Below are 23,458 nucleotides of genomic sequence, written 5' to 3' on the forward strand. Positions count from 1 at the left end.
ATTGCCTCACCTGGTTTATTTAAGTAAACTAAATATATTTTTGGAATTTGCTGCGGGCCAATTAACAATGGATTGCGGGCTGCAGTTGGCCCGCGGGCCGCAGGTTGGACACCCCTGCTCTAGATCATCCTGAAATGAACTCCCTACCCAACCCCACATACACACCCTACCCGTTCATACAGCAGGAGCTCTGATGACAACACCAGGTTGGCGAGAAGGGATGTATTTGGCTCAGGGTTTTCTAGAAAAGGGGATGTTTCCTGGCTACACAGGAAATCCCCTGGTCCAATTGTCACCTCCTTAAGTGCCCTTGAAAGGTGATAGGAAACTGGGATTGGCCCTGCTCTACCTGGTCTCCTCGATCCCTGAGCTGTTATATCTCCTTAGCACCCCTCGTTTTGTGAGCAACTCCAGTCTTCAGCCTGGACTGTGGCAAGGCCTCCGAAGTGCTCTCCCTGCCCCCACCCCGCCCCCTCAGCTCACCCTTCACGTGCAGCCAGGGAGGTCCCTCTCAGTAGTGACTCCCCATTCTCGCAGAAGAGAATATGAGTTTCACATCACTTGAAAGACCCTTTGTGAGCTGACCTCTGTTCATCTCTTGTTATCTCTTCTTTCCCTTCTCACCCTGGGAAATGCAGCCAGACAAAAACATTTTAGCTTCCCTAAAAACTCTGGGCTCTCTTTGTCCCCTGAACCTTCCAAAATGCATTTCTTTGCCCATAGCTCTCTTTCCTCCCACCTGCCGCCTCAGGTAAAGATTCAATCAGGAAAAATCATCAGTGGATGCTAAATCTAAGAGAAAATTTTGCTGACCAGCAGGAAGTTTGCATTGTCTCAGAATCTTCCCACAGCGTTCTTATTGATTGAAAGGGAGAAAAAATACGAATTATGCAATGGAAAACCTGGGGAAAACATTGGTTGGGGTTCAAAAGATCAACAAGGGACAGATGGCCATCACCTATGCAGTAATCTGGCCAAGAATGCAGAACCTTAATCTAAACACAAGTGAACACTGAACAAATCCAAAATTTAAAATATTCTGCTAAAAAAGAGCGGACAACTAAGACTGTTGTCTTAGTCCATTCAGGCTGTTATAGATCAGGTAGCTCATGAACAACAAACATTTATTTCTCTCAGTTCTGGAGGCTGGAAGTCCAAGATCAGGGTGCCAGCATGGTGGGGTTTTGGTGAGATCCCACTTCCAGGTTGCAGACAATTGACTTCTCATTGTAGTGTCACATGGTGGACAGTAGAGAGGAAACCAGCTCTCTCGCGTCTCTCATGAGGGCACTAATCCCATTCACAGAGGCTCCACCCTCGTGACCTCGTCTAATCCTAATTTCCTCCCGAAGGCCCCACCTCCTAATATTACCACACTGGGGACAGGGTTTCAACATGAATTTAGGGAGGACACAAACATTCCATCCATAACAACTGTATTCTTAGAACATGTCAACATCACATAAAAGAAAGAAAGGCTATAGAAATGTTCCAGATTCAAGGAAGCTAAGGAGATATAACAATAAATTGCAATACCTGACCCTAGATTAGATCCCAGGACTTCCTTAGGTCAACAAAATTGAAATATGGATGGTAGATTAAAGTATTGTGTCAATGTAAATTTAAGAGGTTGCCAACTGGACTAAAGGTCGTACAAGGGATACCATTATTCTTAGGAAGTACACACTGGGATTATTTCCAACTAAAAAATTTAAAAACTTAGAACGAGAAGCATGCAGACCAAAAAACTGACTGGTAGGCCTCTGAATGTTTGCTCTATTCCTCTCGATTTTTCTGGATGTTTAAGAATTTTCACGATTAACATTCTTTTTAGAATTTAGAAGGAGAAAAATGCCTCCTTAGTCTTATCCCAAATTTCTTAAAATGCATATACACCCCAGTGTTTTACTTTTGAATGCCTTTTCAATTTTCTTCTGTATGGTTTTCTACATTTTCCACATTTTCTGTAAGCTACTACATACTTATGTGTTAGGGTGGTGCAAGAGTAATTGTGGCTTTTGCATTTATTTTTAACCCTTTAAACCACAATTACTTTTGCACCACCCTAATAATTAGAAAAAAAAAGCTATCTTTTAGGAATTGTCTTCAGATACCCCTTTAGGTTGATTTGTGGCTGGTCCCTAGCCATGTGTGAAGTTAGCTAAGTGGGGCCAGGGAAGGGTTTGAGACCTCACAGGAGTAATGTGTCCTCTGTTTGTCCCTTGAAGGAAAAGCACAGTCTCCATCATACCCTCAGACCCCACCAAGCCACCTGGAAGCCCTTTCTGGAGCTCTCCTGGGCCACTGCCTCACACGTTCTTTCCATCAAGTTTACTCCCATATGGTACATTTGCTTCCCTGTGCTCTGACGCTGGCCTGGAGGATCAATTTAATATCTGGGAAGCAATGAGATCTTGGTAAATGCATGTGTGGTGTGTGCAGCTGGCCTCCACCCCTCACAGGTTAACTCAATTAAATGCACAGAGTGCAGGGACCCCAGGTCATTGGCACCTGCCAGGGCCTCCTGGTACGCCCTCTTTAGCTCCACATGGAGACAGAAGCCCATGAAAGGCCCAGCAAAGCCCAGGCGCAGGAGGAACACCAGGAGAGAGGCCTCGCACGCGGTGACTGGACCTAGAGAACCGCGACTGTAGGAGTTTGCAGCCTCCCAGTCAGGTGGAGAGAGGCTTACAAAACTCAACATATTGAATGTAGAACAGCAATTTTATTCCACAGTTCTGGCTATGAGAAATAGCACGTTATTTTATATTTTAAATGTATTTAAAACATTTTTAAACCTCTCCCCTTCTAGATAAAATTAATCTGACTTCAAGTTCCTATTAGCAAGAAACTTAAACTTGGGTATATTGTGGTCACACCAAAATTTGCCCTGTGGGAGTTGGAGGGAATCATGTTTACCTCTTTTGGGGGCTGGGGTGGGAACACTCCTGCTCTTTGGGCAAGACTGTCGTGAGATTATACAGACCTTTGGGCAACTTTTAAAAAGCACCCTCCCGGCACATGTAACCTCGAAAACACACAGCTTAGGCGCAAATGGTGCTTATCTTGGAAGAAAAGGGCACCCTTTCTTCCATGCAAGAGGAATTTCCACCTTCACTCATCTCTTAGCCTCACCCAGCCCACTCCTTCCTGAACAAACCTCAGAGCAGTACACTTGCTATGGGGCCAGCACCAGTGCCAAGCTTGAGGTGTTGGGGTCTTTATGAGCCTGGGGCCTGGTGCCCCTCCCCAGGTGTTCCTTGTAGCAGTTCCCTCTGGATGCTGCAAGGAAGGGGGCCACCAACCACGGGTCCCATCAAAGAGCTCCATTTCTCATCAGCTTAAGGGATGAGGCCTCTCCCTCCTCCGTTGCTCCGCCTCTTTGTGGCACTTTCTTCCCTGCCTTCTCCTTGGGACAACTCCATGGAGCTGCTCTCAGTGGGCTTCAGAAATGCAAGGTTGCCATCTCTAGAGGGGGCAGAGAAAGAGATTCTAACACCAGGCAGCCCAAGGCTTCCTACAAATGCACCCTGTGATGTGAACAGCTGTAAGCCTTGAAACTTAGAAAGTCAAGAACATGGGGAATGGATGTGGCTTTAGAAAATCCTGGCACTCTGGACTCCCAGGTTCCTGTAGGCTCATCTGGCACATTAAATGCAGTGAGTTCTGAAATGTACTTTTTCCCAAATCTCCTCTTTCCATCCCTCACATTTCTGTCGATGCCGTCGCCATTCTTGTCACCCAAGCACAGCACTTGAGTCAGTTTTCACTCCTTTCTTTCCTTCATCACCACAGCTAACTGTGCATGAGGCCCTGTCCTGTCCATATCTTGTGACTGCTCTCCAGGCGAAATTACAGATCAGCCTCCTCACCGGTCTCTGCTCCATCACCCCACTGGCTGCATCCTTTCTCCAATGATGTGACTTTGATTATGTTTCTTCCCAGCTCCAAATCCTACAACTCCTTTTACCTTCCTAAGAAAATCCAAATGCCCTGATGCAGAATAGAAATGCCCTCTAGTCTCAATATCTCCTTCTAATCTTATCTCCCATGTATCTACTAAGGATGACCTAGGCTCAGTAAATGTGGTGATTTGCCACTCTCCAAAATCACCCTGAGCTTTTCTTCATGGATCTTTTATTTCCTCTAGGATTTTCCCTTTAACTGAAAATCCATCTCCTCACAACTCAGCTATAAAAATCTTACCTATCCATCAACACCCAGTGCCAACATCACCTCCTCCTGGAAGCCTTCTGTGATTTCCCTGGAACTCTTTCCTCCTCAGGGCGTCCTTAGTCTTCATGCACCTTTGGTGGTCCCTTTCACACACTGATTGTATTGCCCCTCTTAGCTCCCTCATGAGGGTCGGTGTGGGCAAGGCTCATCATGCCACTTTTGCATCTCCCTGAACCTTTGTCAAATACAAGAGTGAAGGGATGACTATCTGTAACGAAATTCATTCCTGTTCAAAGCTAAACAAACACCACCTGTGCAAATTGCTATTGACCGGTACCTCTGGGGGTTAGTGGGTGGCTATGAAACAGGGCAGGTGAGAGGGTGATGCTTGGTGCTGATACAGGGATGGAGAGGAGGGAAGGATGGGCAAGATGAGGTCAAGACAATAACAGGATGTACCAGGAGAGGGCAGAGTGGCATAGGTGGCTGAGGTTTTGGTGCTTTTACAGCTACAGGGAAGAGGAGAGGACAATTTGGAAAGAAGAGTTTAATTTGAGTTTATCCTCCTGCACCCTTTGCCAGTTGCCTCTTAGGTATTTGGTAACTCAGTGGAGCTCCCAAAAGGTGGTGTTGCTGAGAAAAACTACTGGGTCCTGGTCTCGGTTTCCACAATAAACAATTTACTTTTAAGCAAGAGAGCACGGGACACAATTTGTATTCATGGGAAAGGATCTGAAGATCAGAGAGAGCAGACTAAGCTAAAAGCTACCCCCTTTTCCTACCAAGGTTTCCCCTTTTTAAAATGCTTTGAATATTTCTGCCTTCCTATTTTGACAGGTGCCTGTGTGCTAGTATGTCTTTAGCCAGCGATGGTGAGAGCAGCATAGTCCGACCCACCTCAAGAGAAGCAGTGCCCCCAGTGGCTGACCCAGATGCCACCCTGAGGAGCGCTCCCTGCCGGGGGCTCTCTCTTTGCACAATCTTCAGGAAGTCTGGAGTCAGTCATCTGTCGTCTTGGCATAAAGGATGATTTGGCTGTAACCTTTTGATGCTAATGCCCTCCCACCATTGCTCTAATTCTGAACCATTTTATGCTTTGAGATGCTCAGTCGATTTAGTTTGTCCATTCAGCTCTTCAAACAGACTTGATCGGCAGCAACTGTCATTGGATCAGAAACAAGAATGCAGCAGGCTGAGCCACGTGGGGATCGGGGCTTAATGACCTCAAAGGCATGGCAGTATTTATTATGGTGGTTATCGCTGTCAAACCACTGTCCTGGCGTGAGCAAGGTCACCAGGAAACCCAGGCTCAGAGAGCTTTGATGACCCATAGCTGCGGAACCAGGTCTCCCAGGAGGGAGGGGGATGGGGAGAAGTGGGGGTTTCTGATCCCTGTGTGGCTTGAGTGGTCTTTATAGGGCTGAGTGATACAGAAGCCCCAGGGTTATTAACTGCTAATTATTTCCATCCCAGTGAAATCCACCAGGCCAGCCCAACCCCAGTGCCTCACATTTCTGGAGGAAACAAGGAAGGCCTGGCCGAAGAATCTTCAGCCCTGCTTACAAAAAGATGGTGTGTGGACCACCTACTTCACAATCACCTGGGAGTTGCTTTAAAACATATTGCCAGACTCTATGTAAACGTCCTGATTTCCCAGATCTAGAGTGGCCACTGAGAATCAGAGAATTATGGCTCCGCGATTTAGAGAGTGGGAGTGAGCCCTCTTAGACCTTGATGGAGGTAAGGCAGAGAGACTGGCTCTAATGAGCCTGCAGATAGTCAGGGAATGAGGTCAAGTCCACACTGGGAGTTCTGGTTTAAAACAACACATCTCAGCTCCTTCGAGCACGTGGGAACAGAGAGCTCCCTCACTTGTTGTTTTAGCGCTCCATTTGATCCCTAGCTGAGGTCTGAAATGAAAGGGAAGCCACACTCCCTTTGCGTCATGAACGGAGAATAATAACGATGGTACTGATCCTGGCTAACACTTATAACGCAACTGTTTATGACATAGCAGACCCTGTGTTTAGTGCCCCACGTGAGTTATGACATTTGATCATTTAGCAAGTCCTATAATGAAGCTTGTGCTTTACACGAGGACACTGAAACGCAGGGGTTAAGAGGCCTGTACTGCACACCGCCCGTTATACGGAGTGGAGTGGTCTGGCTCCAAGTGACAAGTCACCACCCTGTCCTCTGGGTGGTCACTGGGATTGCTCTGGCCAGAGGCTTCTCCCTCAGCCGTGCTCAGAGGGAGGAAGCTGCACGGCAGGGAACTCCTCTGGGGGCTGCCCCACGTCTCTGTGTCACTGAACACCTGGATTACATATGTGGCCAGGTGGCACCATCTGTCACAAGCTTGTAGCTCAGTGAAGGGTTTTCTGAAATGCTGATCACTTTATCATCCTGGTAACAAGCTCAAGGCCAGAAACAGACGTGGGATTCATCAGCCGCTTGCTTTTCTATCACTTACCAGCAAGAAATTTCTTCCATGATCCCACTTTGAAGTGGGCATTAAAACAGATGTGGCTAGATTAACTGACATTCTCCCTTTAATCGGCTCCAGTGCCAGCGGGGCTGTGTCACCCATGAGCAACAGGGCTGGCTGCATAACTTGCGGGGCCTGATTGCAAAAAGAAAATGCAGAGCACCTTCTTCAAAGGCAGGAAGGAAAAGCACTGTTCAAGGTACTGAAATATGAAGACTTTTGCTTTCTTCTCCAGTCTCCTTTGATCTCATAGTATTTTTTCATTTGCTAGTTAATGTCATTTTAAGTAAAGAAAAATGGAAACTTTCAAATCGATAATTTTAAATTCCTAGAATAAATTTTTACCATTTACTTAATGTTGTATAATGACAGTTTTCAATGCAACTATAAGCGCATTTAACTTGGATGTAGAATCAACAAATTCACACCATTTGTGTTTCGTAGCTCTTACACGCATGTGTAATTTGTTTTTACCAGAATAGTAGAAACAGTGCCCCAAACTAAAGCAATGGTTTTCATTTCACTTCTTGATAACTTGTGCTTTCTACCAACACTCGCTATGATGCCTAAGGAGGACTGAGGGTAAAGCAACTAGCAGTTACCCTACCGTTTTCTTTCCCTCTGTGTCACCAGTTCATGAGTAAACGGTTGGCTCATACAGGGAAGTTACCTGGGTAAGAAAGGATATGATAGGCCATTTCTGTTTCTTAGAACATCACTGCTTTCTGTTTGCATTTGAAGCAAGTTCTGGATCAAATGGAAGATGTGGCCTCGCAGGGTCATCAGCTCCCCGGCTTACTCAGTTGAAGACGTAACACACTTACCTTGTATTCAGTCCTACTGAATTCCCACACTTTTGGGCCCACCAGAATTTAAGAATGCAGCAACAAGGAGTGGCAGACACATGTATTGCACGTATCTTCTCACACTCGTGCTCCACTGTCCCATCAGACTCCACTTACAAAATACAAATTCAAAGATAAATTCATTAAGGGATTCAAGACCACAGCAGGAGAGTATTAAACCAGATGCAAGGTCCTTCTAAGCACAGGTTGCAGGCCCATGAAGCCACTCTGATGATAATATTATAACTAATTCAGAGAAGGGTGGTGTGAGGAGAGGAGTGAACATTGCGGCCAATTACTCTGCATGCCTGCACTCCTCCATTTCCTGGAGGTGACGGTCAAGCTGAGCACGAAGGATGACTTAAGGGGCCTCTTGACGAGGAAGGGCTGTACCCTGCCCTGTCCATCCTGCTCTGCTTGGATGTGTCAGAGCTTGCATTTGGTGGTGTGAATGTGAGGATCCCAGCTGCAGACGCTTGCAGACTTAGATCTTTTCTCCTCCAGAGACGACTGAGATTTGCAAATAAATCTGAGACCTCTGATAATCCAAAACTGGAATGGACTTTGCAGATTAAATGAACTACAGTGGGTTCCATGTAAGTGATAGAAAACACAATTCAAATTAGCTTAAATAATAAAGAGGATTTATTGATTCATATCACTGGAATGTCCAGATGTAGTTTAGCTTCGTGGGTGGGGTGATGCAATAGGTGATGAATGTCACTGAGTACCTGGTGTCTTTTAGCCTCTCCTCTTTGCCCTCCATGTGTCAGCCTCATTCTCAAGGTGGTTCCCTTTCGTGATGACAACTTGGTGGCCAGATGGCCCAGAGCAATTTGTTTCCTCACCAATGTCCAAGAAAGGAGAGATGCTTTCTTTCTGGATGTTCAAGCAAAAGAGTGAGAAAGCTTTTTTCGTTACTCTCAGTAAATCTCCCCTCAAGTATCCTTGGCTCCAAATGAATCATGAGCCCATTCACCAACTGATGATATATTCAGTGAGTACATCTCTGCCAATTAATTTAGGGCTAAAGCTCACATGCTTGTCCAAAGGCCAGGTGGAGTCAGCCTGTGCTAGATAGAGCATAAAACTGCATAGGACAATTGGGAGGTGGGGAGGTAAGGGGACCAGAATGAAACGGGAGTGATTACGTAGAGAGGAAAGAGTAGACGCTGAGGAGGCCACCACCATGCCTACCTCAGAGATCCTCTCTCTGTTCTCAGGGCTGGGGCATCAGGACCTAGCAGAAAATCTAAGTGTGTGATGCTGTCAAAACTTTAAAACTGGTGACTGGGGCATCGGCCAACCCAAAAGGCATTCAAATTCATAATTAAAAAAAAAAAAAAGCTGGCCAAGCAAAATCTATATCTGCAGACTATTTCACAGATGAGGAAACCAAAAACCAGTGAGAGGAAGTTCTACCCTAATTGGAATATTGCCATATACTGAGCTTGTGAGTGCATCTGCTAACACATTTTACAGAAGAGAAAACTGAGGCTTCAGGAAGTCAACTAATTTGTCCAAAAGCACACAGCTAATGAGTGACAGAGCCAGGATTTGGACCCAGGCCTATCTCACTCCCGCACCTCTGCCCTTTCCCAATGCCAGAGGGTGAACTGGTGGCATGAACAAGAGGAAACATCCCAAGCTCTCTGTTCCACTATTTGTCAGTTAGAAGTTTTAGGAAACCATCTGGTATCATATACTATGGGATATATAACCGAATAGATGGGAAGGAAAAAAAAGATTTCGTGTAGCAAATTCCTTGAGTGATAAAGCGAGTTGTCAGTGACTCTTAGGCCGGGAAGGGAAGAACCATCTGCAGTGGGTATAGGTTCCTAGGCCACACAGGCTTGATCCTGCCTGGCTCAGTTAATGCCAGTGGCTTCTGGCATCCTGACACTGGCAGAGCCGCAGTTTCTAAACTCCTGTTCTAGATGCTATCAGGCTTTGGAGAGGTCGTGCAGAAAATCTGGGCCTTAGAATTGGCAGCATGATCACAAGATACATTCAGCTGTCTCCAAGATGCAAGTCTTGGCTTGCACACGGGTCACGTGTGGAAGCCCCAGGCAAGTGGTGACCTCCTCCTGCCATCTGTTGACTTCTGCATCCGCTGACTTGAGAGAAGGTCGGGTTTCATGGAATGCATAAGTAAACTGCAGTGAGCAGGAAATGAAAGGGTCAGTGTGTTTCTAATGCAGTGCCTGCTCCTTCTCCTTACAGTCTGCTTCGTTTTTGCATTCTTCACTTCACTGGCGCCGCCGCTGTCCTTGACCTTCACAGCTGAGCTGGCTGCTGGGCTGCTGGACGCCACAGGTCAGCCTGTTGGGCCATGAGATGATAGCACTTCATGTTTACACATAAAATATGTGCTTAAGAAGAGCTGGCCAGACCGACGATTTCCAAACACATTTTCAGTCGGAACAGAATTGTGCGGTGAACATTTTTTAAAAGACAGAGTCTTGGGCCTTGCCTTAGGAAATATCGATGTGGTATGTCTGGGGTTCGGACAGACATCTGCTTTTAAAGAATCTGTCTCCAGATATTCTGGTACCTCTAGCCCAGGTTGAGAGCCACTGGGCTAGAAGTTGGCTACCCAAGATCCCTACCCAGCTCCTAGGGTCCCATGTAGAAGTCTGTGGTGGGCAATATGAGAAATGCATCCTGTGCTATGGTAATGTGCAGCTATACACTGTTTTGCTGAAGGAAGGGATAAATACATCCATAAGTCATATATATAAAACAACCTCATTATCCAGAGGTGTGAAGTATGGGGGAAGTTGAGGGGGTGGGAAGTGCTCTGAGCAGCCCAAAATCATTGTCACATGTCAGTGAAATTAAACTCATGCCCTTGAATGTTGCCAATAGGAGCCCCTGAGCTCTGTACAGAATCTAGCTACCCCAGTTTACATAGAAGCCTAGCAAGCCTGGTGTTCTAGGTTCCAAGTTCACAGCAGAGCAGAAATTAAAGTTCACATTGGAGCAGAAATTAAAAGGGCATTAAAAGTTGTTGCAAAAATCCCAGTACCCTAATTGCTTAATGGATACAGGTTTCTTTTGGAGTGATGCAAGTGTTTTTGGAACTAGAGAGAGGTGGTGGTTATACAACACTGTGAATACATTAAATGCCACTGAATTCCTCACTTTAAAAAGGTTATTTTTATGTTATATGAATTTCACCTCAATTGAAAAAAAAAGCAACAATACTGAAAAACAAAAACTAATACAAAAAATAGTACTCTTGAAAGCTGGCAGCTTGACAGAAAATAAAAGAACAAAATAAAATTCTAAAGTTTGTACAGAACTGAAATAGCCAAGTAGCCTGGGGCTATTTGGTGTAAGCATAATTCAACCCCTTCAATCAGCCCTAAGTTATCATCATCACAGTGCAGTTCAAAAATTAATGTTTATCAAGAAGAGTTTATAAGATGTTAGGTATATCCTCCTTAGGAAGTCAAGAGTACCCTTAAGAAAACATTCTATGTAAAATTTATCAAGTTAAAAAAAATCTTTTGGAGTCTGTGGTTTAGTTATGTGGAAAATGAACTTAACTGGAACAGTTTATTCACTAACAAGGCTGCATAAATGAGGCAAGACCCCACTGGCCAATTCCCATAGACATTATGTTAAAATCACACATCCATTGTGGGAAGTGGGTATTAGGGAATTACTGCTTAATGATTCTAGAGTTTATGTTTGGAGTGATGAAAACATTTTGGAAATAGACAGTGGCAATGATTGTACAAGATTGTGAACGTAATTAGTGCCACTGAATTGTACCCTTAAAAATGGTCAATATGGCTATACACACACACACACACACACGCGCGCGCGCGCGCGCACAGGGTGCCAAAAAAATGTATACACATTTTAAGAAAGGAAAAAACTGTATTTTAGTTACACTGATGGTAACAACTTTGAGCACCTCTTATAATTGCAGAAATCAAACGTGGCTTGTATTCATTTTTTGTTATGGGTATATATTGAGTATTACAATTTTAATACAGTTTTCCTTTCTTAAAATGTGTATACATTTCTTTGCTATATATGTATATGTAAAAAATAAAAATCACAATAAAAATGTAAAAAATAAAAATAACTTTTGAAACTCCATAATACTGGTAAAAAAAAAAATTTATGACATCTGGTAGTTGGTATCAACTGCATTAGGGACAGTTCTAAAGCCTAAAGAGGGTAATTTTGATACCGCAGATGAGACCAAGAAGAGCATCTAGAGGTAAGGTAGGTCCTAAGCAATAACATGAAGAACACAGGGGGAGAGGCTTTTATTAAATTGATTAGGATACTTTTAAGCCATCTGTGTACTGATTGACTCTCCTGTGAGCAGCAGCTGTTTTTATTCATTAGGAATGAGCAGATATATAAGTCATTACTCAATGTTCATTTCACAGCTGGATTTTTGAGTTGAAAGGCAGTTCACAGCCAACAAATTTGGCATCAAGTATTTAAAGGTCTTTGTGTGAAAAGGTTGTGTTGAGCCTTGGCAAGTATTTCCATCTAATAATGAATTCAGCTGAACGTCGGAGAGATCCAGGTAGGCAAGCCTCTGTAGGTTATGATCAATATGTGTAGTTGACTTTACTCTGTTTTCAGCCCTGAAGTGGTGGATCTCTGTATACCTAGACATTTTCATTAATTTCAATGGAATATGGTGTAGTCATAAAAAAAAATAGTTTAAATTTACTTTCTCTGCTGAAGTGCCAAGGCATTCATGGGAAATAAAATGTCGAATGAAAGATAAAACTTTAACTGTCATTGAAACAGAAGCTTTAGTTCTACAGTGAGATCCCTTTTCTTGGGCTCTGCTGACCATTGTATTGGTCGGAGTAACTTAATTGTGCTGCCGTAATGAATTAACCCTGGAATCTCAGTGGCTTAATACCATCCAGGTTTATTTCCTGCTTGTGCCAATTCCAGTGTGAATCAGGAATCTCTTCAGGACCCCAGGGGATTCCCCTGGGCAACGTGATGACGTTACACACGAACCCACTTCAACTGAGAGCTCACCATCTCACCCCCATTGTTTTCAGGTGGTCAAAGCAGGGGAAGAAAATGAAGGCATGTGAGTCAGTTTGTCAATGTTTTGGTCCCAGAGTGTCTCACAGCCCATGGGTTAGAACTAGTCACACAGTTCTGAGAACCCACAGGGGGTTGGGAAATGTGAGGGGAACATGCTGAGCCGTCAGGGTCTCTACACAGCCCAGAAGTGTGCTAGAACCCATCTGAAGTCTGGTCATTTGAGCCAGATTGGTCACTGAGGGAAATAGGCATTTATTTCTTATGTTCTAAATAATACATCATGTCACCATTGGTTAATAATAGGCCCAGAAGGCAAAGACCTGAGAAAAGTAGAGAAAGCATGGCTATGGGGAGAAAAAGTACCATTAAGGAAGGGGGTGGACCCCTCATTTGGTAGTTTTCCAAATCTGGTAGCTAAGGATATGTCAGTAAATGCTTAGGGTCAGGTGAGTAAACTGGGCAGTGATGATGCTATGGTGCTTGCCACTCCTCCCTGTCACCTGGGTCCTAGAAGCAGAGTAAATGTGAGCCTCAGTTTACACAGTAGATGCATTTTGAGACTGTGACCCATACACTGGATCTTCTTTCAAGCATATCAAGGGACCTGGATATTTAAAGACATTCTTTGTACAATGAACCCTTGAAAACATGGGTTGTCACACACGGCTTTTCATAAAAGCAGAGCACACCCATAAGCAGTTACTACCTAGTCAAAAGGTGCAGCAACCTCTGGTCCCCACTCTGTCTGAGGTCTGACGGACTGTCGTTGAGTCTTCTGAGCATCCTGATAACCAGGTAGCCCATGAGCCTGAGCAGAATCCCCACGCAGGGGATCAAGAGATGGTTTGTTTGTGATCAACATTTTGGCTTTTATAGACAGTTATCTTATTTTCCTAACTGGATGTTGTGCTCGCAAATGCATTTTTCTCAATCCTCTTCTGTTCTCTCCCTTTATAGGAATGAAGTTTTGGAGGACTGCCCCATACAGCCCCTCATTCCTCTATATTTGCTAGTGGGTGGGATCGTCGGACCCTTAAAGGTAAAGTACAATTATCCGTTGTTTGTAGTTCTTGTAGACATTTAACTGACAGGCACCATGGAATGCATCTTTTAATTGTTTGCTACTCACAGGGAGCCAGAATAACTTCCCCCTAAGCCCATGATTGTCCAAGCGACAGGGCGAGCTGGATCCCGAGGCCTGCTGCAGAGATGTGCGTTTTTCCCAGATGAGCAGCTGTCACCCAGAGCTGTGCCTCGCCAATAGCTTGTTCCTTCCTGCTGCCTCAAGTTCAATGCGCAAAGCTGTGGCTTTGGTCTAACTTTAACAGCTGATGCAAAGGAGTTACCAACTTCCAGTCACACCACTGAATTCAGCCAGTGTAATCGCAGCCTTTCTCTGTGCTTCTTTAAAACAAGTTTCCTGTGTGAGGCAGTAGAATTTGCATTTGGTTAAAATGTATTTGATTTTAGCAGTTCTTGTTTTTGTTTTTAACGATAACTCCTAGTTCTCAATTGACTAGCATAGAATGAATTGGCTGCAGTTATCATTCAAATGTCAAACTCTGATGTTTGGGGCTAGGAGTGCTTTTTTTGTGACTCTCAAGCTTATGTCCCTGCAGGGAGCTGATTTGCTCATAGGTTGAATTCATATCGGTTTAAAGAGGAAAAGTGACCAAAGAAGAAATATCAAAGGTCTTGCGTAGCCTGCAGTTAAGTTTCCAAAATTCTTGTCCCACAGAAATGTCACACCTGCCAAAAGTACCTTAGGCTGACCTCCATTTATCAATGACACTTCCCAACCATCCAAGCCCACCACAAAGCTTTCTGTATCAAAAGTTAGAAAACATAAACATCCTTTTTCCAAAATGATTTCATAAAAGTGAAGCAATAACACAAGAAAACTCAGAATCAGGAGTGCCATAGATAAAATTTCCTTTGGACCCGCTATGTGATTTCTTTGTCAGCTTCCTCCTGGTGCTTGGGGCCTTCAAATGATGCTGGCCAGCGGCATGGTTCATGATATTGATCTAAGACATCAAAGGAATGTCTTCAAGATGGCTGCTCTCATATGCAATCAATACCACAAGCTCAGTTTTGTCTTGGGAAACGTGTCTGATTGGGGGCAAGCGTTTGGAGCCTTTTGTGTCTGATGTTACCTCACTATTAAATGCCCTCCTCTCCTGACAGCAGTTGGAGGGCAACGTCCTGGAATGTGCAAACTACATGTCGTCCTCCCTATGACAACGTCCCAGTGGCATCCGCCTGGGACTCTGTTTAGCTCCAAGGAAACCCAAAGGCACTCAGCTCAACGGGGCTGCATTGCCCCTGTGGTCCCACAGGGTTACGGGAAGGCTCTGATAGACAGAGCACCATAGAGACGCTCAAAACAAGGGAAAGTTTTCAGCAGTAATAACCTCAGCCCTACCCTCTCTCACTCTGTTGCCTCAACGTCACCCCGCAAGCAGACCTTTCCTTTAGAGATGTTGCTGTCCACGGGGTCTGTTCCTCTTAATGACAGCAAACTTCTCCTTTATGAAAGCCAGCCCAGAACACAAAGGTAATTTATTTTAATGAACAAACCAGGACCCTAATAAACACCATTGATTTTTTTCTTCCCAGCAATCCAGAACTGTTTGAAGTCAAATTAAATTTTTGTGCTCGTCGTAGTGAGGTAATACACGGTGAGTCTGTAACCATTAGAGCAACAAGAAACAGGTTTATACAATCCCCAGAGAAGTTTACTAGTGATGCCGGTGCTTTGTATTGAAGCCCCTGACAACACTGCACAGTGACGTCCAGCTTCCTTTTTGAAATGCATCAGATAGCACCACAGTATTGCATGTTATTGAAGAGAAAATTGATGAGAAGTCAGTTGACATTTCCAAGTTATCAAAAAGAACTCAGGGTCATGACCCATTAAAGATCGTGAAATGAATTTAGTAGGTTTTGACCACTTTAAATAAAAAATAGAATAGAAAATATTAGAGTGCCTCCTAGTAAGTTAAGTATTGTGTGATACACACATGTGTTTGGGTAAAATGACCATAATTTACCATCCAAATTGGGACACTTCTGAGCATTTAAGGGGGCTCTCATAACCATCATGCCAGGAAAACAGCATAACCCAGGATTACTCTGAGCCACAAGACCATGTAGTCACTCATTGCTAGGTCATGATGTAAAATGTATTTGTAAGTGAGTGCCGTGTTCGAGTTTCAAAAACACTGATTTAGTGACCATTTATCTACCTAACACTCCGCCGTACCTTCTGATGTTCCCCCTTCTTTAGTAATAATTGCTACCATGCAGTGAGGGCACTTGCTATGTAGGGGGCGCTGTGCTAAGGGCTTTGCCCCCATTTTGAATACAGTCAGTCTTCACAGCACTCCTCTGAAGCAGGTACTTGTATGAAGAAGGAACAGAAAAATCAACTCTGGCTAACATAAGGGGTCATTTCTTTAAAAAGCTCACACTTCAAAAGTTGGTGGAAGAGAAAGAAACCAGGCGCCTCCAGAAAGCCTGGGTGGTGGGGCCTGCATGGGCCTGCAGTAAAGTGAATGAATCCAAGGTAGTTCTTCTTTCCTGGCGTCACTGTGCTCAAGGACCAGTCCCGGGAGGGCAGCCAGATCCATGGACCTTAGAGGTCCTGCTGGCCCTGCCTAGAGCATGGGGAAGGTGCCTTCTGGTAGAACACAGGCACTGGAATTTAGCCTCCTGACCATGGGATGGGTTGGGGACAGCCAACCCAAAGGGATGGGGCCCTGCCAGGAAGGGAAATGGGTGCTGAGTAGCTGAAATAGGAACTGTACTAGTCGCTCTAGCTTACAGATGAGGACACAGAAGCTTTCCCTTGACTTTCCACGGAGCTGGTCTTCACTTCATGCCTGCTGCCCTGACAGTCACCCTCGGCTGCCCTGCCCCAGTCAAATTGATTTTCTTTTTTGCCTTTGCGACACCACTCCAAGGAGCTCCCTCCCACCTCTCCCTGTGCACAGGCTCCGGCGTGTACCCCCGTCTTCCAGGGAGCCCTCCCTGGAGGAGTTAGATCTGTGAAGGGCAAGGATCTGGGCTCCTGACGTGACAGACATGTAAGCACAGGTAGGACACACTCATTCCATAGCCCCACTGAGAATCCCAGATCCCTGGAGAGAGCGAGTGGTGGGAACATCCAAGAGAAGACAAAAGCAGCATGGGTGGAGACATGGGCCTGGGAAAGGAGGGAAGGACCCATGGTATCCGGAATTGACCAGACCTGTGAAGTGGCCTGGAAGCCGCAGGAAAGTCTGCTCAGGGTTCTTTGCAAGATAGAGGGGACTGCTGAGAATTCCTCTAGCTTCCGACCAGGTTTCAATATTATGTCACCTGTGGCGGAAACGTGCTAAGACAATAGAAGGGAAAGTCTGTTCCACCGGGCTTCCGCTCATAGTTGCACAGCACAGCAATTGGGCAAACGGAATGAGTTGTGGAGAATGTGCTGGGACCGCGGTCGGAGAGAATGAGCATGAGCCATCTGCTGTGGCTGAGGACACCATGAGGAGGAGGGAAGGAGGAGATTCTGCCATTGAGCCTGCTCTGTGCTGGTCAGACATCCCTTGCAGCCCACATCAGTGATTCCTTACTCCCACCCCATGTCTGTGAGTCTGGAAGAAGCAAGAGGTAGCCAGGACACGTGTGGCACACCCGAGTGAGCACGTGGGTGTATACGAACATACACACTGCACACGCACGTACACACGCTCACCCTGAGCCAAGAGGCCCATGGGGCTGCTGCCGGAGCTCCCCACACCTGGTCCCTTGTGGGGGGGGCTACACCTTGGCTTTAATAGTTACAGCAGTTCTCCACTCAAACATTTTCAGTGGTGCCTGTCTGCATACAGACATCCCTCCCGAGTACCTTTCTTCCTCCTCAGCCATGTTTCTTCTTTTACTTATTGTTTCACATTTCTTAAGAGTTGTCTATACTGGCTTCCACCCTCCCCTCTCATTTGCTCCCCTCTCACACTGCTGAAGCCGCTCTCATTGAAGTCTCAATGGCCTCAGTGTTTCCAAGTCCAAAGGTCAATTGACAGTCCTTATTTTTCTGGAGACCCCATCCCTTTAGCAAGAGGCTCATAAACAGATAATTACTTCGGTGTGTGGTAAGAAAATCGTAGAGATACACACAGAAAATGACAGAAACCCAGAAGACAGATTCCTAACCCAGCACAGAGAGGTCCTGGAGTCCTTCCTGGAGGAGGTGACCTCTACCTGGATGCTTTTGAAAGAGTCAGGTTGGGGAGCAGAGGGGTTCCAGGCGGAGAGGATTGTATGAGCAAGGGCCTCCAAGAGAAGGAGCACAGAGTGCACACAGGGAGATGGGAAGCAGCTCCATGCTACTGAAGCATGAAGCAAAACAGGGCTCCTCTAGTGGGCCATGCTCCACATGTGTGCTGGGCCAGGTGCGCAGTGGCTCCTGCCCATCCGTGTTAGTGGGGGGACAATTACTGGAGGTGCAGCCAGCACAGTGGACATTGAAGGTTATATGAGGTGAGGAGCAGGGAGGTTTCTACCTTGGACAATGGCACCAGATCAGAGGAATATGCAAGCTGATGAGTTGTGTTTCCAACATGCTGAGCCTAAGGCCTGAGGCTATTCCGTGGAGCTACCCAGTTGAAGTTTGGGGGGAAGTTCTGGAAAGGAGCTGCAGACTTGGTGTCATCAGCCTGCAGGTGGGTGGGGTCGCTCAGGGATCACGCAGAGTGAGAACACTAGGGACGAGGACAGAGCCTGGGCCATGTTTGATGGTCACCCTGGGGGAAAGCCGGCGGAAGAGGCAGAGACACAGAAGGGCTTGGTGGAAGGGATGCCAGCTGTAGCCGAAGACAGACCTGGCGTTATATTCTGGCGCTTCCACTTTTACACATGTGACTTTGGCTAAGCTCCTTAACCTTTCTGGTCCTCAATTCCATTGTTTCTAAAGTGAGGAAAGTAATGTACATTCAACAGGGTTGTTTTAAGTAAGACAATGCCTACAAGCACTTAGTGTCCGTGTTAGTCAGGTCAGGCTGCCACAACAAGATGCCACAGCCTGGGGGGTTTAAATAACAGATGTTGACTGAGGAGGAGGGCACTTCCAGCTGATGACCAGAACCCAGGCGAGGCCATGGGAGGAGGAGGAGCAGGTCACTGGCGGCAGGGAGGCCAAGGAACGGACCTCCAGGCCAGTGAAGTGAAGCAGAGCAATAGCAAAACTCTCGGCACAGGAATGAATTTCAGTCAATTGATTCCTGTCCAGGGCAACTCACATGTCTAAAAGGAAAATGCCACCAAGGATGTTGACTGAGGATTGATGCCTTTATTCTTGCCAGTTCTAATTCTTCCAAGTTAAATTTCACTCCTTGGCAGCATTTTCAGCTCCAGTGCGTGCACTTCTCTCTGTTTCTCTCTCTCTCTCCCCTCTCCTCCCTCTACTTTGCTGCTCTGCCTTCTGACCCCTGGCTCCCTGTCATAACCCAGGTGTCTCTCCTGCTGTTTGATGGCATCAGGAGGAGGCGGCTTCCGTCCAAGGCTGTGGTGATTGATGACAACGATGATGATAAATACCCCTGGAGTCAGACAGGCAGAAATATTGCATCCACCCATCCTTACCCTCTTCCTTTTTCTCCGGTTCATTCTAGGAAATTACTGGGTCTTTTCTGCGTACCTGCCTGGCTTTATTCCCCCTTTCCAGCAGCCTCAGGGTTACTGGGACCAAACCCTGTACCTCTTTGCGGTCAGGGTCCCACATTGTGCTGGGCTTACTTGTCCTGTGCGGTGATTGTGTCTGTGTGGTCTAGGTGGAGCTTGGCTGTCGATGAAGACTGCGAGCCCCCTCTTTCAGCACACACACGTGCACATACACGCACTCACACACATGCACAGGCACTCATACACATGCACACATGCACACATATGCAGACACACAAAAATGCATGTACACACATGCACACACGTGAACATGCACACACTGTCGCAGGAGAAGGGACATGCTGTAAAGACAATAAAATCTTCCCTGCGGGCATTTAAGAAACCACCAAATGCACTGAGTATTCTAGCAGACTAAAGAGACTCTTGCCAGCCTGGGCCTGGTAATTTTGTTCTCATAAGTGTTTTCAAAGGGAGTTTTTTTTTTTTGAGGGGGTGAGGTAATGGAGGCAAAGAATGAGATTCCAGTGCAATTCCAATGACTGGTACAACAGCAAGCTTTGGTGTTGTTACTGCTGTGTTGTCATTCAGCCATGGGCACCTTGAAGTTATAGAAAGAATGTGGACTTTCAAACAAGACATAACTTAGCTTTACCTGCTTGGATGGCTTTTGTTATGGAAAGGAGAAAGGTGCTCTTATTTGATGAGTCCAGCTGCCTTTTGGGAAAGTTAAAGAGAATTCTCTCCCACCCCCAAATCAGATGGGTTTGATCTGACCTATATGGGCATTCCAAGGACAGCTATAAAATCTGCCAAGGTCAAAGAAGTAAATTCCCCTTGGGGCTCTGGGCTGGCCTGCTAGTAGCATCGCAGAGAGCAGCCTTCCTCTCACAGTGTGCTCTGTATGGCGCCACTGCAGATTCTTTGCTTGGCCGTGAGTCGGCTTCTTTCCCTGGTTATCTGTGTACATTGGTGGGATTTGCTGATGGCAGAAACCAGTTTTGTATGTTTTGGCCAGGCTGCATGCAGTGTCGTTAATGTGTAATTTTTTTGGTCTCTGCGTTTAAATATACCATTCAGTAGCAAATCCACTTAGTGTCAGGTTAGGGTTTGGAAGCCTTTTGTAAAGTCATTTGTCTGGAGGTCCAGTTGACACCAAACAGTGACCACTGACATCCCTTCTTGCCGCTGTTGTGAAATGAAGTTCCTGGGGGCTGTGGTGCTGTGCCAGTCAGTCCTCAGTGGGGAGCACCCCTCTGTGTTTCCAGGGGCAGCGCCCAGCGGGCATGGCACCTGCATAACTATGCTTCTGTCTCAGCCACATGCACAATCTCTGCAAATTTACACAGAGCTGAGTTGCTTTTTTTGTGTGTGCTGTATAAACAAATCAACGCCTGAGTGGCCATCAATGTGGGCCACCTCCCTTTATCAGAAGTGTCAGCTCAAACCACAAGGCTCACTCCTCTCCGTGGCTTTAAGAGAAAAGGAGCTGAGAGTTCCCACTGAGTTTGGAGGCACTCTCTGAGCATCAGTCACCCAAAGTCACCTTTGGTCTTGATTTTCCTCTCTTGTAAGGTGTTGGCTGTGCCCTCTGCTGGGGCGGGAAAGCCCTTATTCTGCCCTGTTCCTCCTGGCACTTTCAAGTTTTGTTTTCACTTGAGCCATGGAAGATCAGAGGGTGTGCCACATGTGGATCCTGCCTTCATCTGTGTGTCCAATGCCATTCTCATCGTGCTGCAGGTCACCCTCTCCGTGCTGGGGGCCAGGGAGAGTCTGCAAGCTCAGACACTGGGGCAGGCCGGGTATTCCTTGGGCACCCTCTCCCACGCTGCTTTCCCCAGGCGACAGCTCCTCAGTCACTCCCAGTCGCTACAATAAAGTTTGGACACAAATGAACACAGCTGAAAGCCAGCAGAGCCCCCATTTCTAAGCTCCACGCTTCAACCCGTACCTCCCTTAACGTCCCTGACACTAACGCCTGAGCAGGAGACTTGAACAGACTCCATTCTAAAAAAGTAAGCCAAGCCTATAAAGACAGTTAGGGAAGAGCTGGACTCTGTACTCATAGGGGAGAAGGGCCTGGCACCCCTCTGCCGAGGCCCACTTTTCCTGGCACCAATGGACTGCACCACTGGCGTAGGCACACTATAGCCTAGGGTGACAAACAGCTTTGTTCTCTCCTGCTAGCTCCAGCCACAGCTGCACATTGTGTTGGGAAGGATTCTGAGGCTGCATAGAGACCCAGAAAGAAGGAATGCTGGGATTGAAGAGCCATGCCTGCCTGGGAGCAGGCCACACAGGCCCATGTGGGGACGAACCAATGAAGGTTCTTCCACTCACGTATCGGCACTGTTCTCATCTCACAGTGATACCAAGACACTGCTGGTGGCCTCGTGAGTGACTTACATCAAGGAGTCTGGCCACAGAGAACATATGAGAAGGGGAAGAGGCACATTTGCCTCCTTTCCACCCTGAGGACAAGTATCACCACGTGTTCTTCATCTGTGGACACCAAAGGCCTGAGTCCAGAGAACCTGCACACCTCCCACACCAGCGCTTCTGAGGCTTTGCTGCTGGGGCCTTGGCAAAGGTGGAAAAAGATTGTGAAAAAACAAGGGAGATAAAAATGGCTGTTAGCAGATTGCAGATATCGGGTCGTGCCTTGGGTATGTCAGTAGCCAGGTCTCTCACGTTGGAGATCCTGTTTCTGATAGGCGTGACTAGCGCTGGAGTGCTGCTGAAACCGTTCTCCATTCCCATAGACGACGACTTGTCAAATATGCTTCTGAAAGTAGCAAAACATTCTCTTACCCAGAAATGGTTGGGAGAAGATTTATTTCCTTCCTTTCTTTCTCTATATTTATATCTTATTTCACAACAAATTTGGAGGGTCTTTAAATACTATATTTGATACCATAAAATAAAGGGAAAATGTATAGTTAAAAGTAGAACCATAGGAAAAGCTATGATGTGTGGAAAGCAGAGGAGCAGGGGTTCTTTTATTTTCTTCCTACTCCAATGCTGAAGAACTATGCTCATTCTCATATGTTCCCCCACCCCCACCTCCATTGCAATGAAGAGGATCGGTCATAGGTCCTCAATCATTGCTAAAACCTGGACTAAATTTCTGGCTTTGAATTTCTTTGCCACCAGAGCAGTAAGAAAAATATGACAACTAGCTATGAGTAGCACATTTTCCATGGAGTCAAAAATCTGCCTCCTTCAGGAAAAATACAGGCTAAGTCTGAAAACATGTTCATGTCCATCAATTCATAGAAAGGACACGGGGTTCAGTGACATCGTTAGCATGCTATATAAACACTTTATAGTGTTTATAGGCTTTGAATGATAATTTATTAGGGCCTCCCTCAATGGATGGTGAGACGGTTTTGACAAGGCACATTTTAGAAAAATGTTTGGGGTCAAGCCAAACTCTGGTTCTCTAAAAGTCTGGCTTAATGCAGAGATGATATCATATTGTCTAGGAAGTGATGGGCTGCATGCCCTTTAAGTATTAGCCTCATTTCCCTCCTCTGGGCATTTGGTTAAAAGCGAGCATAAGAAGCTCATGGTTGGGCGGCCAGATGACTCAGTTGGTCAGAGTGCGAGCTCTCAACAACAAGGTTGCCGGTTCAATTCCCACATGGGATGGTGGGCTGTGCCCCCTGCAACTAAAGATTGAAAACAGCAACTGGACTTGGAGCTGAGCTGCGCCCTCCACAACTAGATTGAAGAATAACGACTTGGAGCTGATGGGCCCTGGAGAAACACACTGTTCCCCAACAAAAATTAAAAAAAGAAAAAAAAGGAACTCCTGCTCACGATTGTAATTGCTCACAGGGCCCTGAAGTACATACATTGTACATTGATGTTCAGTGGGCTGCATATACCTGCAGACTGAAAGCACCTGGCCAGGACTGACCCAAAGAGACAACCATCCGTCCTCTGTAGATTCATCAGAACTTAGTGGTAGTAACTAAGTGGTATTCTGGAGAATGAACATGGTAACGTCTGAGCTTTGAGGATGTTATGAAACCTCAGAGAACAAATCCATATGCCTGGGAGGGACAATCAGCTGTTTCCATCTGAGAAAAGACTTCAGCAAAGATAAAAAATACATTGAAGTAATTTAATTTTATTTGCTACCTTGGGCATCATGCTAAAAACCAGCTTGTTCCATTCTTTGCCTGAATCTATGGGAGAGGACAGTTGAAAGAGGTAAAAATGGAACCATTTCACTTCTTTC

General features: G+C 46.0%; 1 long non-coding RNA gene across 1 annotated transcript in view; it reads left to right on the forward strand.

Moving 5' to 3' along the window:
- LOC109458461 (transmembrane protein 272) overlaps nt 1-21,386 on the forward strand; it is a 30,798-nt gene extending 9,412 nt beyond the window's left edge. The window contains exons 4-5 of the long non-coding RNA XR_012495560.1: nt 13,507-13,588; nt 19,045-21,386. This is a non-coding gene — a long non-coding RNA (transmembrane protein 272). The remainder of the gene's footprint in view (nt 1-13,506; nt 13,589-19,044) is intronic.
- The last annotated feature ends 2,072 nt before the right edge of the window (nt 21,387-23,458 follow it).

Source organism: Rhinolophus sinicus, linkage group LG04 (genome assembly GCF_036562045.2).
Source record: "Rhinolophus sinicus isolate RSC01 linkage group LG04, ASM3656204v1, whole genome shotgun sequence".
NCBI lineage: Eukaryota > Metazoa > Chordata > Mammalia > Chiroptera > Rhinolophidae > Rhinolophus > Rhinolophus sinicus.